The 17,065-nt window shown below is 40.3% G+C and overlaps 1 protein-coding gene across 5 annotated transcripts in view; it reads left to right on the top strand.

Annotated features, from left to right (window-relative positions):
- The window catches only part of MAPRE2 (microtubule associated protein RP/EB family member 2), a 239,535-nt gene that overhangs the window by 137,661 nt on the left and 84,809 nt on the right, over positions 1–17,065 (top strand). The gene's annotated exons all lie outside the window — the stretch shown is intronic.

The following is a 17,065-nucleotide window of genomic DNA, read 5'->3' as shown; positions in this document are numbered from 1 at the left end:
AACATCTACATTTTTGCATTTGTTACTTTGAAAAGACAGTAAAAAATAGCTGTAATTAGTTTAAATAATCTACTGTAGTAGTAGTGTAAAAAAGCACTTGTGATTTAACCAATTACATTTTTCGTATACTTTATGGTACTTGGAAGGGGGAGGCGGTTAGAGTATCATTTGCCTATAAACTTTGTGCTAAAAGGTGTTCCTCTTTCTCATCTTCGAAAGTTGGTATAAGTAGGGCTCACCATTTTCCTCCCTTCCTGGTGACCATAATGGACCTCTAGTCTGCTGTAGCATGGGGCAATATTTTTTTTTTAATCTGAGGTGCTTTGTAGGGAAGCTGTAATTGTGTGTGTGTGTGTGTGTGTGTGTGTGTGTGTGTGTGTGTGTTCTAACACTGCATAAAAAAAAATGCATTAAAGTGTTACTAAACTCAGGACCCTGCATTCACTATATCTGGTCTCTCACGGTACACACAACATGGAAATTAGATTATTTTAGTAAATATAAACCGCTAAATACCTTTTCTCGTCAGAAGTTGGAGCAGTCTTGTGACATCTAGCAGAGCACTGGTTAAAGTGGTAGTAAATTCTCATTTATATTTTTACCTACAGGTAAGCTTATAATATAGCTTGCCTGTAGGTAAAATGATGATCTCCTAAACGTGCACAGTTTATTAGATATTCTACAGAGCTACATCACCGGCACATGCGCTATGAAGGGACGGCATACCTGTGCCATTCTTTCAGAGCTGTGTGCCGCGGCCAAGACTCCGGCGTGCATGAACGGGAGTGACGGCATTGGCGGCTCAGCCATCCAAACAGCTGCAGCCTGGGAACCCGGAAAGAAGAACAGGAGAAGATGGAAGCCCTGTCAGCAGTGATAGCGCGCCGCTGGAGGACTTCGTTTTAAGGTAAGTTTCACATAATGGGCTAGTATACAATGCATACTAGCACATTATATTACTTTGCAGGGGGAAACTTTTTTTTTTTAACAAGTTTAACCCTTTGATTGCCCCAGATGTTAAACCCTTCCTGCCCGGTGTCATTAGTACAGTGTCAGTGCTTCTTATTAGCACTGATCACTGTATTTGTGTCATTGGGATGTCAGTGGCAGTTAGTTCCTACCCAGTGTCAGAATGCCCACTTCAGTCCTGCAGTCCCACAGTCCTGCTATAAGTCGCTGATTGCCGCCATTACCAGTAAAATTAGAAATTTCAGTATATATAGTGCCATTTGTAGATGCTATAACTTTCACGTAAACCAATTCATTTATATGTATTGGGATTTGTTTTTTTTAGCAAATACATGTGGCAGAATACATTTTGGCCTAAATTTATGACGAAATTTAGATTTTTTAAAAAAAAAATTTTTATTGGATAGGTTTTATAGCAAAAAGTCAAAAATATTGTGTTTTTTTTTTTTCTCAAAATAGTCAGTCTTTTTTTGTTTATAGTGCAAAAAGGTGATCAAATACCACCGAAAGAAAGCTCTATTTGTGGGGAAAAATGGACATAAATTTCTTTTTGGTGCAGCATTGAATGACCACGCAATTGTTAGTTAAAGTAATGCAGCGCCGTATTGCAAAAAATGGCCTTGTCAGGAAGGGGGTAAATCCTTTGGAGGGCAAGTCGTTAAGTTCCTTAAAGCGGAGTTCTGGCCCCCCTCCCAAAAATGAAAAGTCAACAGCTAAAAATACTGTAGCTGCTTACTTTTAATATTAGGGCACTTACCAGTTCAGGGATCCACTGGTGTCCTAACCCCAAGCCGATTCTTCCATCTTGACTAAGGAAAACTGGCAGTGAAGCCTTGCGGCTTCACAGCCAGTCTCATACTGTGCATGTGCGAAGTGAGCTGCGCTTTTTGGATGGGCCGCAGTCTTCTGGGACCTGTGAAGTGTCCCACAGGGCTGCAGGGGGGAGGAAGGGGGCCGAGCTTCTGGCTCAGGTTGCCGCGGTGAACTGAGTCGGAAGTGGGAGCTGGTACCAATCAAAACCAGGTACCCGCTCTTCCCATCCAAAAGATGCCAGATGTGGCAGTGGGGGGGGGGGGGGGGGGGAGGAGGCGGCAGATAAGTGGAGCTTCCACTTTTGGGTGGAACTTCGCTTTAAATATCACACATGCTGTCATGTATACCTGAGGGCTGTGGTGGTATACTGTATATCCACTACGATTAGGAGAGAAAAGATCATCATCAGACATACAAGCATCTATTTAGCAGGAATGCCTGAAAATCCCATTGCTGAACCACAGCTAGCTATGACAGTCAGATCCAATGCTTTGTTAAGAATTGCTTGATTTAGTTTCCATTCATTTGGTCATTTCACATATTGTTTAACCTGGACAGTGTGTACGAAACATAGGCATACCAAGAAGTCTGTGATTTTATAAAAAGGTTTAGATAATTAGCAGACTGAACAAACATGGTATGATATAGAGTTAAACTCCATTCTTCCTCCAACATTTATATAGCATAACTGCAACAAGGATACATTTTAAAAAAATGTTTTATAAAAACTCTATATTCTGAGAATGGGCTTTTATGAGCTGCCAGGTGGATAACGCTCCCATTTTTGGCCTGTAATTGTGGTCATGAAGCATGATTAGAACAACGGACATCTGCATTCATTAGCACAGGAAAATGTATTGAAATTCTCATTGTTTTGTGGTGTTGTGCCCCTGGTTACTAGCACTCTTCTGTTCAGCATGCCTGGGCAGTAATGCTTTAATGACTGCATAGCATAGTATATTGGTTATGCACTGTAGATGAACATCTGCCTTCTACTTCTGCCTATAGGATATGCATTGCATGGGAGCTTAATGGTTATAGACCATAAATATATTGTTGTGAAGGGCTAGGGTATAAAAGAAATATTTAATACAGATCTGCTTCCCAGTTTTAAGAATACATGCCTCAACTGCTAATGTGGCTGACTTTATCCACAGTAAAGCACATCGGTGTAAAGCTGGATTTGCATTGCCTATATATTAGGAACACTTGTATGGATTTTCCAATCTACAATTTTTTATTTTTATTTTTAAATAGGTTCTACATGTTTTTGTCTTTCACTTAGGTTACTCAAAAACCACATCTCCTCAACTTTCAGTCTCCTGCAGTGTGTGATTGTGAAATCCAGCCCCCAAGGTTAATGACTACATTTTGCTAATTGTGTCTACTTTATCCAAAAAACAATGACTTACATTTCCTTCCCTTGATATAACCATGCTTGTATGATGAAGCACGTTTCATGACTTGGAAGGGGTTCCCCCAAGACAGAGCAAAGCTAGTAGATAACAATTTTTAGTGAAATTCCACATTTCCCCTGGCACTCTTAAATGCTATTTAGGAATGTTTGCTTACAATGGTCCTATTGAATCCAGAAGGGTAAGTGCATTACTTGTTCTAATGTTCCTCAACACATTTGTAGCACTGTAACCGTTTGAGAAAAAATGTTGCTTCATAATAACTCATTCTATAGCTTGTCATTTTTTTTTAGAATACATATATATTTGCCTTATTATTGATGAGCAAAAATGTTCCATTCAGATTAACAAAATCGTAAAATACAAACAGAAAAAGGTAACACATTTAGGCTTCATGCACACTAGCATTTCTTTTTAAAGCTCAAAAAACGCTGGATAAAAAACTCTTGTAATAGCAGTTTTTAGTAGCGTTTAGGAGCGACAGCATTTTATTAGCGTTTTGAAGTACATGTAGGGGAAAGCTAGAAAAAAGCTGTTAGGAGCATTGTAGTAGCATTTAGGGGTGTTTAGCTTGAAAAATGCTACCAGCCTAAAATAGTATGCATGGACACATAGGATAACACTATTTAGCTTCTAGGAGCAGAAGAAAATGCTGATAACAGCTTCTAGAAACTTAAAAAAACACTAGTGTGAATGGAGCCTTAAAATGATTTGTTCTCTTCCCTAAACACAGTGGTACCTTGATAACCTGCTTCATCAGCTGTTTTAAATGCACTATTCTTTCCTTAAATTGATTGTAAACAAAATATGTTTAAAAGATGGTATACTACTTGCCTGCTCTGTGCAATGGTTCTGCACAGAGCAGCCCTGATCCTCCTCTTCTGGAGTGTCTGGCTGAGCACTGGTTAATCTAGTAGATTACATTTTCCTTTAACTGTCCTATGAGGCTGCATGACCCCTGACCCTCTGTCTGGACAGTTCTGATTTGCCCTGTGCTGATCTCATGCACCCTCCCAAAAAACTAAACAAAACAAAAAACCTGCACATGCTCAGTTTGGTTTGTATTGCTAGAGTGTCTCCTAGGGCTCTGTACTATCAGCAGATGGATTGTGGACAGTGCAAGAAGAGAAGGATCAGAGAAGACAGGATCAAACAGCCTTTTTACATAATGTGGATGATTAACCCCTTAGGTTCCACAGTAAGTATAACAAGAATGCTTTACTGCATATACAGATAGATTTTACAGTTGTGGGTTTAGTAACAAGGCCTGTGTTTGCATATGTAAAATGGCAGTGGCGTACTCAAGAATAGGGATATTCCATGTTGTGGGTGCTCTAAAAATGCATGCAAACATGACATGCATTTTATGGATAATTTACCCTTTTTCCTTCAAGTAGGAATAAAATTTGTCCATTTTCAAGCAGTACACATTTCGTTTTGCATGTTATGTTCAAGTTTTAAAGTGATGATATTAAAAGCAATTAAAAAAAACTCAAACAAACCTGTCATACCTACTTGCTCGTGCAATGGTTTTGCACTGAGCAGCCCCAATCTTGCTCTTCTTGGGTCCCCTGCTGGTGCCCCTGGCATCTACCTCCTGCCTAGTGCCTCTAAAGCAAGCACAAGCAGACTTGGTTCCAAGCCACTGCTCTGCATGTCCATTCACATACAGAGGGGGTAGGGCTGAACCACAGCTCTATCTCCTCATTGACTCACTGGCTGTCATTGACAGCAGTGTCAAGCCAATTGCTTCTGCTGCTGTCCCAGCCAATGGGGAGGGAGAGTCCCCAGAGAGCCGATGCTCTCGTGCACATTGTTTGATTGCAGTGGGGCTCAGGTAAGTATTAGGGGGAGCTGCTGCATACAGAAGGTTTTTTACCTTCATGCATAGAATGCATGAAAGTAAAAAAAACATTGAGCCTTTACAAACACTTTAAGCTTCAATCAAAAAAAAAAATAAAACAATTATCACAATGGACATTACCTATTAATCCAATGTGCCCCTTGTGCTACCATAATCTGCCAATGCAGTGGGGGTTATTAGAGCTGAGGAACCTGTCTTAGTCACTCATCAAGAGTGTTGACTATGCCAGCCTTTTCTGCCCTTCCTCCATTCATTGAAGCTGTACTAACACTTCTATGAATGAAACGTGACCTATGAATAGAGGAGGCAGACTTTTCATTCATATACCTGGGTTGATAATATGTTGGTATATAGTGTTCTTGTGCTGATTTTTTATTTATTTTTTTTTAATTAAAACTTGAAATACCTGTGAAATTGTATAACAGCAACCTGCATCATAACTTGATTTACTGCATAAGCATTGGTCAGTAAGAGTGCTTAAAAATGTAGAGCACTGAAGCAAAAGCTCTGCCAACATCAATGGTTCTTACACATGAGTGGCATTTTCTTAAAGTAAAACACATGCTTTTTACTGAAAATATACAAATCTAAACAAATCCTAAGGGTTTTTTCGTACATGTGTGCATGCAGTAATATGGCATATTATTGCATATCTTCCACATGCATTTACTGCTATAACTCCTTTTTAAAACCCCTGTAAGGTGAAGTTAGAAAAAAAAACAAAACATGCAGCACATCCCTGCAATACTTGTACATATTCGGTTTTATCCCATTAAAGGCCATGAAAGTATAAAAAAACTGAAAGGATAGGAGGGGAATATAGAGAACACTGATTGCCAAGTCACTTCATAAGTGTTGCTGTCTAAACCAAAAAATAGACCAGAACAAAATAGTCACGAGTGGGTATAGCCCACCCTATGAGACAAGTGGTTAATTCAGCAGAAAACAAGGCTTGTATCATGTTTTTGCTACAAAATAACTACCTGTTGATCTGCCATAAATGCACTCAGCACCTAAGTCCTGTTGTGGGCTGACAACAAACAGCCCCTACCAGTGTTATTTACTAAACTACTCAACCCTTTCCACGCTCAGATCTCTACAACATAAAAGCTACTCATTCTGTGGTTCAAGATAACAACTATGAGGGCTAGATAACGCAAGACGTATGCCGAAGACCCAGAACAATCTGAACGTTAACCTGAAATACAATAGGTGAATTGTTTTGCAATTTTTAAACAAATATAACAGAATGCTTTTAAAATGGTTTAATAAATAAATCAAAAGGCAGCAAATAAAAAGTTGTTAAGCTTTACATACACTTTAAAGACAATGGTAATTTAAATCCCCCTCATCCATCCAAATACCTGTCCCTCCTTACAGTGCCTTCAAAAAGTATTCCTACCCCTTGAAATTTTCTGCATTTTTTCATGCTACAACCAAAAACGTAAATGTATTTTATTGGGATTTTATGTAATAGACCAACACAAAGTGGTACATAATTATGAAGTGCAAGGAAAATGATAAATGGTTTTCGCAGGTATTTACCGTGATTTTAACAGAAAGGGTGCATGTCTCAGAAGGCTGGAAAGATTTTAAGTATTAGCAGCTCACTTGGAATAGAATGAAAAAGAAACTCATACTTCTCTTTTAATTATATTAACACAGAAACCTACATAACTGAACGGGCCCTTACAATTCCATGATAGATGGAACACCTGAGACCAAGATGAGCTACTTAAAGCAGAAATAAACCCTCCTGCCCTTTAAAGCAGAAGAAGGACCAATCTTAGCCTCTGTTTAGTTCTGCAGTTGCCATAGTGCTGAACGTGATATCAGCCATGACAACAGCCATTTGATGGCTTGAAAGCTCAGTACAGAGTTAACATAAGCACATTGGTAACTGTTATCACCAGTGGAAGGCAACTTTCACATTAGTGGCAGACTTTACCTCCCTCTGAAAAGCAATCCACAATGGATTTTTTTCAGACTATGGTTGACAGCCGGTTTACAGGCATTCAGGAGGTGATACTGCCACCTCCTGCTGGTCTGTTTGGTCACTCCCTAGGGTTTTTTTCTAAGCCAATAGGAAATTTACATTGAATTGTAATGCCAAAAAAGTAGCCTCTTTTGGCATAGGGCTGGGTGGTCATATCCAGGCAGATCTTTTAAAAATGATGTAGATTTGACGTGATGTTATACATAGCCACTTATGCACTTTCTGGTGTGTAGGGGTTAACAAACAAGCAGTAACACATGCTCAGATGACAAAGGTCTGTGGTGTTGAATTGGAAAGCTTTTCATGCATGATTTAAATTCTGTACATCTGATTAAACCTTGTCCTCTTTTTCATTATAGGAGAATAAATGGTTTCAGTATACAAGGGCATACGTGTGAAAAAGTTGTGATAAAATCTCATTCCACGTTTTAGAAGTGACTGTGAAAAGAACAGGCAGGTGGATAGATTTACCTGTGTATGAAAGGCCTAATCTGTATAAGGCAGATGGCTCAGGTTCTTCATGGCATCACTCTGGATTGAACATGGTAAAAAGTAGCCTTAGAACCATCATTTTTACTGCAAGTCGGAAAGATTGCTCAGCAGATTTTATGAATTGTGATGTGCTGGATGAAAGAATCCTAAAAGAAATTACTCATAATGTAGCAATTTCTGCCACACCCTTTTGTGGCACATACAGGAAATGAAAGGACCATCTGTTAAGTAATGAAGAAACATGCTGTCTGTAATTTAGTGTCTTCAAAGTTCAAATGTAGGTAGCTGCTTTTTTTTTTTCTATTTTTAGCAATCCTTGGCACTAATCAACATGCCTTACCTTTTTATATTCTTGTTCTGTAAACTGCATTCCTGATATCAGGTACTAAATCTTGCTCCCGGTCTGGATTACTGTTACAATGGGCTGTTTACATTAGGATATTGCAAACCTACTGGGACACCCCTCCAAATCATTGGATTCAGGTGTTCCAATCACCTCCATGGCCACAGGTGTTTAAAGTGAAGCACCTAGGCATGCAGACTGCTTCTGTAAACATTTGTGAAAGAATGGGTCGCTCTCAGGAGCTCAATGAATTCAACCGTGATACCATGATAGGTTGCCACCTGTGCAAAAAGTCCATCTGTGAAATTTCCTTGCTACTAAATATTCCGCGGTCAACTGTTATTGGTATTACAACAAAGTGGAAGCAGCTGGGAACAACAACAACTCAGTCACAAAGTAGTAGGCCACATAAAATGACAGAGTGGGGTCAGCACATGCTGAAGAACACAGTGCGCAGAAGTTGCCAACTGTCTGCTGAGTCAGTAGCTAAAGACCTCCAAAGTTCATGTGGCCTTCAGATTAGCACAACAGTGCTTAGAGAGCTTCATGGAATGGGTTTCCATGGCCGAGCAGCTGCATCCAAGCCTTACATCACCAAGAGCAATGCAAAGTGTCGGATTCAGTGGTGTAATTCACGCCACCACTGGACTCTGGAGCAGTGGAGATGTGTTCTCTGGAGTGACGAAACACACTTCTCTAGCAATCTGCACAAAGCAAGGTCCATAAAGACATGGATGAGTGAGTTTAGGGTGGAGGAACTTGACTGGCCTGCATAGAGTCCCTGACCTCAACTTGATAGAGCACCTATGGGATGAATTAGAGCGGAGACTGTGAGCCAGGCCTTCTCGTCCGACATCAGTGCCTGACCTCAAAAATGCACTTCTAGAAGAATGGTCAACCATTCCCATAGACGCACTCCTAAACCTTGGGGACAGCCTTCCCAGAAGAGTAGAAGCTGTTATAGCTGAAAAGTGTGGACCAACTCAATATTGAACCCTACGGACTAAGAATGGGATGTCATTAAAGTTTATGTGCATGTGAAGGCAGGCGTCCCTATACTTGTGGCAATAAGAGGTATATGTAGGCTGTGATTGCTGACTTTTTTTTTTTTTGAGAATGTTGGCTGTCATGCTAATACCTAGGGTTCACTTTGGCTTTAATGTGAGTTACTGACCTGGTACTAGTATAATAATAAGGAATTTCAACATTTTCCTTGCACTCATTTACAACATGCTTGTTCTAGGTTTGTAACACAGCTAAGCATGACTGTGTAAATAGCATTTTTAGAAGGTTGTCAATGGCAGCTCCATACTTCCTCCAGATGAATGCGACAAGAACTTAGCAGCAAAAGCATTTATAGTGCAATTACATTTCTGATATCAGTTAGAATATTATGCCCATTTGAGACTGTTTAAAGCAGACTTTTCAGCACAATTGTAAGAAAACTGCAAGCACTTAACAATCACTTATAGCAGGCATGCCTAACCAGTGGCTCATGGGCCAAGTGTGGCCCAAAACCTATGGCAACCCACACAGCCTTCTTTGGGTGCATGCCATTCTATTGAATGATTGCCAGTCCTCCATAATCCCGGCATTTATCATACATAAGCCTTTGCTGTGGCTGGCTCCCCTCTCTTCTCTTTTCTTCCTAACACACAGACACGGGGAGAGGATCCTTTAGCCTAGTGGATTATGTCCATGTCTAGTGGCATCCATACAGGGGTTCAAAAGTCTGAACCATTTAATTTCATTTGAGGCCCGCAACCGGTTGAGCACCCCTGACTTGTAGTATCTGATGTCTGCTTTTGAAAATGACTTGCCAAAGGCCCAAAATAGATTACTTTGGATTTCTCATACCAATGCTGCCATCTTTCTTACTTTGTTATAGGCTGTGGCCTGAAGCAGTCTGTTGATCAACTCATGTGGTGAACAAAATCCACAATTTCTTATTGTAGACAGATGGACTGTACACACTGTGATGCAATGCACAAAGCATCGGGATATGCTGATGCAATGATCTCTCAAACAGAAGGTGGGAAAGAAAGTTATAGTGATCACCACCTGAGAAGGTTGAAATTTGCTATACAACATTATCTCTGCTATTAAACATCATTTTGACCTAGTTTGTACTAGTAGTGGCAGCATGCCAGTCAGGAGTGCCATTATGTGAAATGAATTTTCAGCATGCAGGAAGATGAATGCTTAACATTTTTTTCCAGCCTGTGCTCAGATAGTACAATAAGGCCAAATACAAATCTTGGACATATCTTCTGATAACACTGTTCAACAAATTTTTATTTTTTGCCAGTTTTGGAAACAAAAGGATCCATTTCTTAATGAATTTCACATTCTGAGTTCAAATATAACAATGAAATTTGTCAATTGGCTCTAGTTTTTCTGTAAAGTTTTCTACTATAGGCGTAATGACTACATAATGCACAATAATTATATAGATAGATGTCTTTCCACAAATATAAAGCAAGTGATATTGACTACATAACAAAGCCTAAATGGCATAATATATTGCATAGGATTACCAAGAAAAATTATAGCCATAAGCTAAGTTGAATCATTTTAATACTTAGGATTCTCACTAGTTTTGTCTTCAGTTTGTGTCGGTTTTGCTTCTCTTGGCTTTTCTCTTGTATTCGAGGAAAGGGCTATCTCTTACAACTGCACGTGACTACACGCTTCAGGTTCTTCCTCACTTGACTCAACCACGAAGGATTCTGGTGCTTTAGGAATTGGTAGCCCCTCTCCATGAGGAACTGGACGTATTCCCGATGGAATATTTGCACAGATAACTATATAGTGCACAGATAACTTTTTCTTCTTATTTAGCCCTTTTACAATTGGAGGCACCATACAAAAGTAACAATTACTAACATGATCTGTTGGCTCTCTCCAAATCATTGGCACAGCGAAAGGCATAGATGCCTTTTTTCCATTCAACCATTGCTCCAGTGCCGTCCCACAAGAATTGCAGCATATATGTGGTGCCCAGCTCTTGTCCTGGTCTCCTATCTTGCAGCCAAAATACAAGTTGTAGGCTTTCTTAATCATTCCTGTTATCCTCCTTTTTTGTGAGATAAAAGTTATTTCACCGCAGATATAGCAGAAATTATCTGCTTTATTCACACAAGTTCGAGGCATTACTGAGTAGCCTATATAAGCATAAAACGAAATGTAAAGACGCTGTCGAACTACAATCAGCTACAGATACTGCAGCTTTTATGCAGTTAAGTGATGCAATTAAAGGCTAATATTGCATCATCTCAGTATACATGCAATTTTCTATTGGTCACCAGTATCAATTGCGCAATATGCAGCTGAAGTTGCATCATAATTTTGAATGGCTTACGTCATTAGATGGGTGAATATATCATGGAAACTAGAGCCAATCAACATTTTTTAGGGTCATTTTCGTTTTCAGCACCCCAAAATTATGTAAGATTAGCTAATTTTATGCCCAAAACTTTTTACCTGTTGAACAGTGTAATTCTTTTCACTCATATGTCAGAAATCTAGTGAGGAGCACTTGCTCATGGCCGGCTTATGGTGAAATTATGTTCTTTCCACTTCCGGATTATGGTCCCAACAGTGCTCACTGGGACATTCAGAAGTTTAGAAATCCTTCTTCAACCAATGCCATTAGTATGTTTTGCAAGGATAAGGTTGCGAAGGACTTGAGCGAGCTTTTTGCTTTTACCCATCATGAGATGTTTCTTGTGTGGCACCTTGATAATGAAACACCTTTTTATAGGCTATCGTTTGAGACTGAACCAGCTGATATTAATTTGCACTGACAAGGGGCAGGATTGCTTTCTAATTACTGAAAGATTTCAGATGGTATTTTGGCTTTCCATTCCTTTTTGCACCTTCCTTTCTTCGTGTGTTCAATACTTCTTTTTCCCTGTGTCATTCCATTTTATTACACATAACTTAATTTCTGAATTTATTTGTTTAGTTTTTTTTGTATGTACGGATTGCATGGGTTGTTGCCGACATGCGGTGAAATTTTCATGTCAAAAGCACCATTAGAAATCTATTTACTGAGAAAAATGGTGACATGTTCAATACTTATTTTACCCTCTGTAGAACAGGAAGGCAATGTTAGGCTTCTAAGTGGATGCCAGTGTGGTTCAGGTTGTTATTTATTTTATAGCTGTAGGTTTCCTGGGCATGAAGATTCAGATTTCTAATGGTCTTTCATGGACTAAGGCTGTCCCATCTTTCCATAGTGTACTATGCAATATTGCAGTCTGCAAATACATAATATAAATCTTCCATAGACCGCTATGAGGGCTGAGCATTCCTCCTTTCCAGCTCCACTGCCTGGAGGTGGACCCCTTCCCAACAGGGCCCTCTCCCATTCTCCTGCATCTCAGCCTTCTCACTCCATCTTCCACCCGAACTATCCTGCTACTGAGCAGGCTCTAGCACATTTAAGGGCTGCCCTGGCCCCATGCCAAGCCTCCTGCTTGGGGATTAGCCAGGGTCTCTTAAGTGTGCAGGCCAGCCCCTCACCCCTGCCACCTGCTTCTAGAATCTTTTCTAGGATTCTACAGCAGGGGGGAGGTATCAGGGATCTCGCCTGCAGAGCCTCTGACCTAAAATAACCCTTCTGGCTGAAAAACTGAACTAACTCCCCCTAGCTATCTATGAGGGTGCTACAAAAGATTTCTCCTTACTGCACGTGTGCCGACCTGCATCATATTTGACCACTGTGGTCAGGACTGTGTTTGGACATCATCTATGTACACCGTAATGATGATGCCTTTTTGTACAAGCTTCTCCCTCTTGCATAATATGTTTATTTTTGTATAAAATACTGCTAGAATATGGCAATGTGAGGCAATATGCTGAAATAAAATGGCTTCATGTTTCCTAAACTACAAAGCGTCTTTAGACTTAAAAACCCCAGGACCCCCTACAGTTCTCTTGATACATTTAAACACAAATGTCTAAAGTTAGATAGAAGAGGGAAGAAAAATAAGTAAAAAAAATTATACTAGCAGTAAATGTTGAGGCTTGGTGCTGCCCTTGTATAAGATTGTGGTCCTAGCCACTGGCCCACTAGTACCCTATCCGTGATGCCAATCAAAAATGGCCAATATTTGATGTGTACAACAGCTGCATCTGTCTCTTCATTGATTTGCACAGGCTGTTGGCCGCGGCTGTATGCAGACACCTGTGACTCCTGGGCGGAGAAATACGCTTATTCTTGACAGTGTATGGCACTCTGCAGCCATGCTAATGAGGTCTTAGGTTTTAGGTAAGTTACTCTAGAGAGGACAAAGAATTGACTGTTAAAACAGTAATAAAGGCACAAATACTTGCCTATTCTCCAATGGTCTGCCTCCTGCGAGCTCCTTCGCTAGAGACAGCCTCTTCTGAATTTTCATGTGGTGGTCAGCAATGACACCCCAATAGGTTTCTTTTAAGATCCTGAAACAACTTAAATGATGTATTTATGATGTAAATGATCTGTCTTCGCATTTTTTGGATCCTGTGGTTGCTTTGCATAACAAAGTCTGGCACCAGGATATGTCTGCAAAATCCACCTCAACTTTTGACCATTTCCTGCTGAACCAGATGAAATTGAGCCATGGGTGGCCCTGTCAGAACGACCAGCTCAACAAAAGACAATTTTCCTTGTTCAATACTTTTATTCATTAATAACATAAAGGCACAGTAGTACAAGGAGCACCTAGTCTGCCCATGCAGGGGCTATGGCTGGCGCCATCAGGTTGAACACATATACAAAAGAGGCATAAAGAAGGAGGAACATCCTCCACCAACAGTCATATTAAACACAAGACACAACATGTGGATCCATCGGGGGATATCCTGTAGGTGTCAGAGGTAGCCCTGGTATCAAAACTAACCAAACATAGTGGAATAAACCTGGTCGCAGATAAATCTAAGGCAGGCACAGGCCCCCAAAAGAGGAAGCACAAAAGAATAGAAAAAGGAGAAAAAAAGCAAGAGGAAGGGAGTAGAAGAAATAAGGGATCGGGGACTGTCTGAGACACCAGTTAGAGCCGCTTGTGAAAGGAAGATCAGGGAAGGCTTATGTCCACCATGGTTCCCAAAGTTTAACAAATTTGGTGTGGGAATCATTAAGAATAGTAAACGTGTTCATTAAGCATCAGAACCGTCAAACGTCCTTTTTTGACTCCCTGAAAGGGGACTGTAGGTTTCTTCCATTCCTGGGCAATTGTCCTTTTGGCTGCTATGAACAAGTAGGATACCAATTTTTGTTGACAACCAAATGGGGACAAAAGACAATTTTTCAATCAAAGTTTGTTCATTTGATGGAGCCAGGTGGAAAATTGTCAATTGAACACTGATTGCATCCACTTGGATGCAGCCATTGTTTGGGTATGCAGACACCTGCTGGTTTTCTCCATGACCTATGTGTATAGCTAGCCGTAGGCTTTGTATGCAACACCCAGAGCAAGAAAACTGTACTGAGACTAACAGCAAGCCGCTTTACATCATATAGCACCATGTTATTATGAATGAAAACTGAGGCATGTCCTTGCATTACATTCAACTACCAATGGATTTCTGTTGTACACCCCATCAGAATGTTAATTTCCATCAGCAATGCAGAAAATTCACAATCTATCTACATTTACAACTGGCAACCTTCGCTGTTCTGTATTGTCTTTAGTACATATTTAAAACAGTGATTGCAAAGTATTTGCTGGGTTAACATCCTGCCGGCTAATACACACTTATGCAGGCCATAGACGGGGAGAAAACCGGCCGAAAATTCGTCCAAAAAAATAATCGGCCGATTTTTGGATCGTTAGTGGCTGAATTGGTCGGCCGGTTTTCTTGATTTTGACACATTTTTTTCAATCGCTCATGTTGGGGAAAAAAAACGGCCGATTTTCACTGCAATGATGGGCAAATCGGACGATCTTTTTCCGGATTAAAAACAATGCGCATGAGCCATGACCAAAGAAAAAGAACATCTGTATCTATTAGTATCCATACAAATATCCATACAAATAGATACAATGTTTGCAACCGCAATACTTAGAAATGTCAAATCTATTAGCGGTGTCCCTGTAGAGAGCTCCGCTATGATATTTGACATTTAAAAGTATAAGGGTTGTAACATTGTATCTATTTGTATCCGAATAGAAACATCTGTATCTGAAATGGATACAAATAGATACAATGTTGCAACTTTTTCTTATTATTATTCATATTCTGTTTCTTCTTCTTTTAAATGCCAAATATAGCAGAGCTCTCTGCAGGGACATTATATTAATTGCTGGCCGTAGACAGGACGAGAATTACCCGACTTTTTTTTTACCAATGGTGGTAACGTCGGCTGATTGAACGACTGATTGTTTGCTTTTCTAAAAAAAAAGTCCGGTTTTCTCCCCGTCTATGGCCTGCATTACACTTACAGTTGCAAGAAAAAGTATGTGAACCCCTCGGGATTACGTGGAGTTTTGCATGAATTGGGCATAAAATGTGCTCTGAACGTCATCTAAGTCACAACAATAGAAGAACACAGTCTGCTGAACATAATACTACACAAACATTAGATGTTGCCATGGTTTAATTGCACATAACATGTAAACATTCACAGTGCAGGGAGGAAAAAGTATGTGAGGCCCTAGCTTAATGACTTCTCCCATAGCTAATTGGAGCCAGGAGTGAGCCAACCTTGACTCCAATCAGTGTGATGGTATTGGATGTGTTGCTGACCGCCGTCCTGCCCTCAAAAAACACACACCTGTTTTGGGTTTACTGGTTTCAAGAAGCACTGTCTAATGTGAACCATGCCTCGCAGAAAAGAGCTCTCAGAAGACCTACGATCAAGAATTGTTGACTTGCATGAAACTGGAAAGGTTACCAAAACTTACAAAAGTATGTCCAAAAGCCTTGATGTTTATGTGTCCACGGTAAGACAGACTGTCTACAAATAGAGAAAGTTTAGCACTGTTGCTACTCTTCCTAGGTGTGGTCGCCCTGTAAAAATGACTGCAAGAGCACAGCACAGAATGCTGCATAGGGTAAAGAAGAATCCCAGAGTGTCAGCTAAAGACCTACAGAAATCTCTGGCACATGCTAACGTTTTTGTTGACACATCTACAATAAGGAAAACATTAAACCAGAATGGAGTACATGGGAGGACACCATGGAGGAAGCCATTGCTGTCCAAAAAGAATATTGCAGCACATTTGAAGTTTGCAAAAGAGCACCTGGATGTTCCACAGCACTACTGGCAAAATATACTGTGGACAGATGAAACCAAGATTGAGTTGTTTGGGAAGAACACACAACACTATGTGTGGAGAAAAAAAGGCACAGCACACCAACATCAAAACCTCATTCCCACTGTAAAACACGGCGGAGGGAGCATCATGGTTTGGGGCTGCTTTGCTGCCTCAGGGCCTGGACGGATTGTTGTCATTGATGGGAAAATGAATTCCAGAGTTTATCAAGACATTTTGTAGGAAAACCATCTGTCCGCCAACTGAAGCTCCGCAGAGGATGGGTGATGCAACAGGACAATGACCCAAAGCATACAAGTAATTCAACAAAACAAAGGCTGCAACAGCACAGAATACGCCTTCTGGAGTGGCCCAGTCCTGACCTCAACCCGATTGAAATGCTGTGGCATGACCTTAAGAGAGCGATTCACACCAGACATCCCAAGAATATTGCTACACTGAAACAGTTTTGTGAAGAGGAGTGGTCCAAAATTACTCCAGATCGTTGTGCAGGTCTGATCTGCAACTACAGGAAACGTTTGGTTGAGGTTATTGCTGCCAAAAGAGGGTCAACCAGTTATTAAGTCCAAAGGTTCACATACTTTTTCCTCCCTGCACTGTGAATGTTTACATGTTATGTGCAATTAAACCATGGCAACATCTAATGTTTGTGTAGTATTATGTTCAGCAGACTGTGTTCTTCTATTGTTGTGACTTAGATGACGTTCAGAGCACATTTTATGCCCAATTCATGCAAAACTCCACGTAATCCCAAGGGGTTCACATACTTTTTCTTGCAACTGTATGTGACTGATAGCTTGAGCACTGCACTCACTTTGCACAGCTGCTTGGAAAGTTTGAGATAATTTTGTATTTTGTTTGTAGCAATCTAAAGGCATGACAGTCAGTAATCTTAAAGAAACAGAGTAC

The sequence above is a fragment of the Staurois parvus genome, unplaced genomic scaffold, assembly GCF_062004578.1.
Source record: "Staurois parvus isolate SC_StPar_1 unplaced genomic scaffold, SC_StPar_1.0 ptg000203l, whole genome shotgun sequence".
Classification (NCBI taxonomy): Eukaryota; Metazoa; Chordata; class Amphibia; order Anura; family Ranidae; genus Staurois; species Staurois parvus.
Note: the sequence above shows the minus strand (reverse complement) of the source record. Positions and strands in the feature narration are given on the sequence as shown.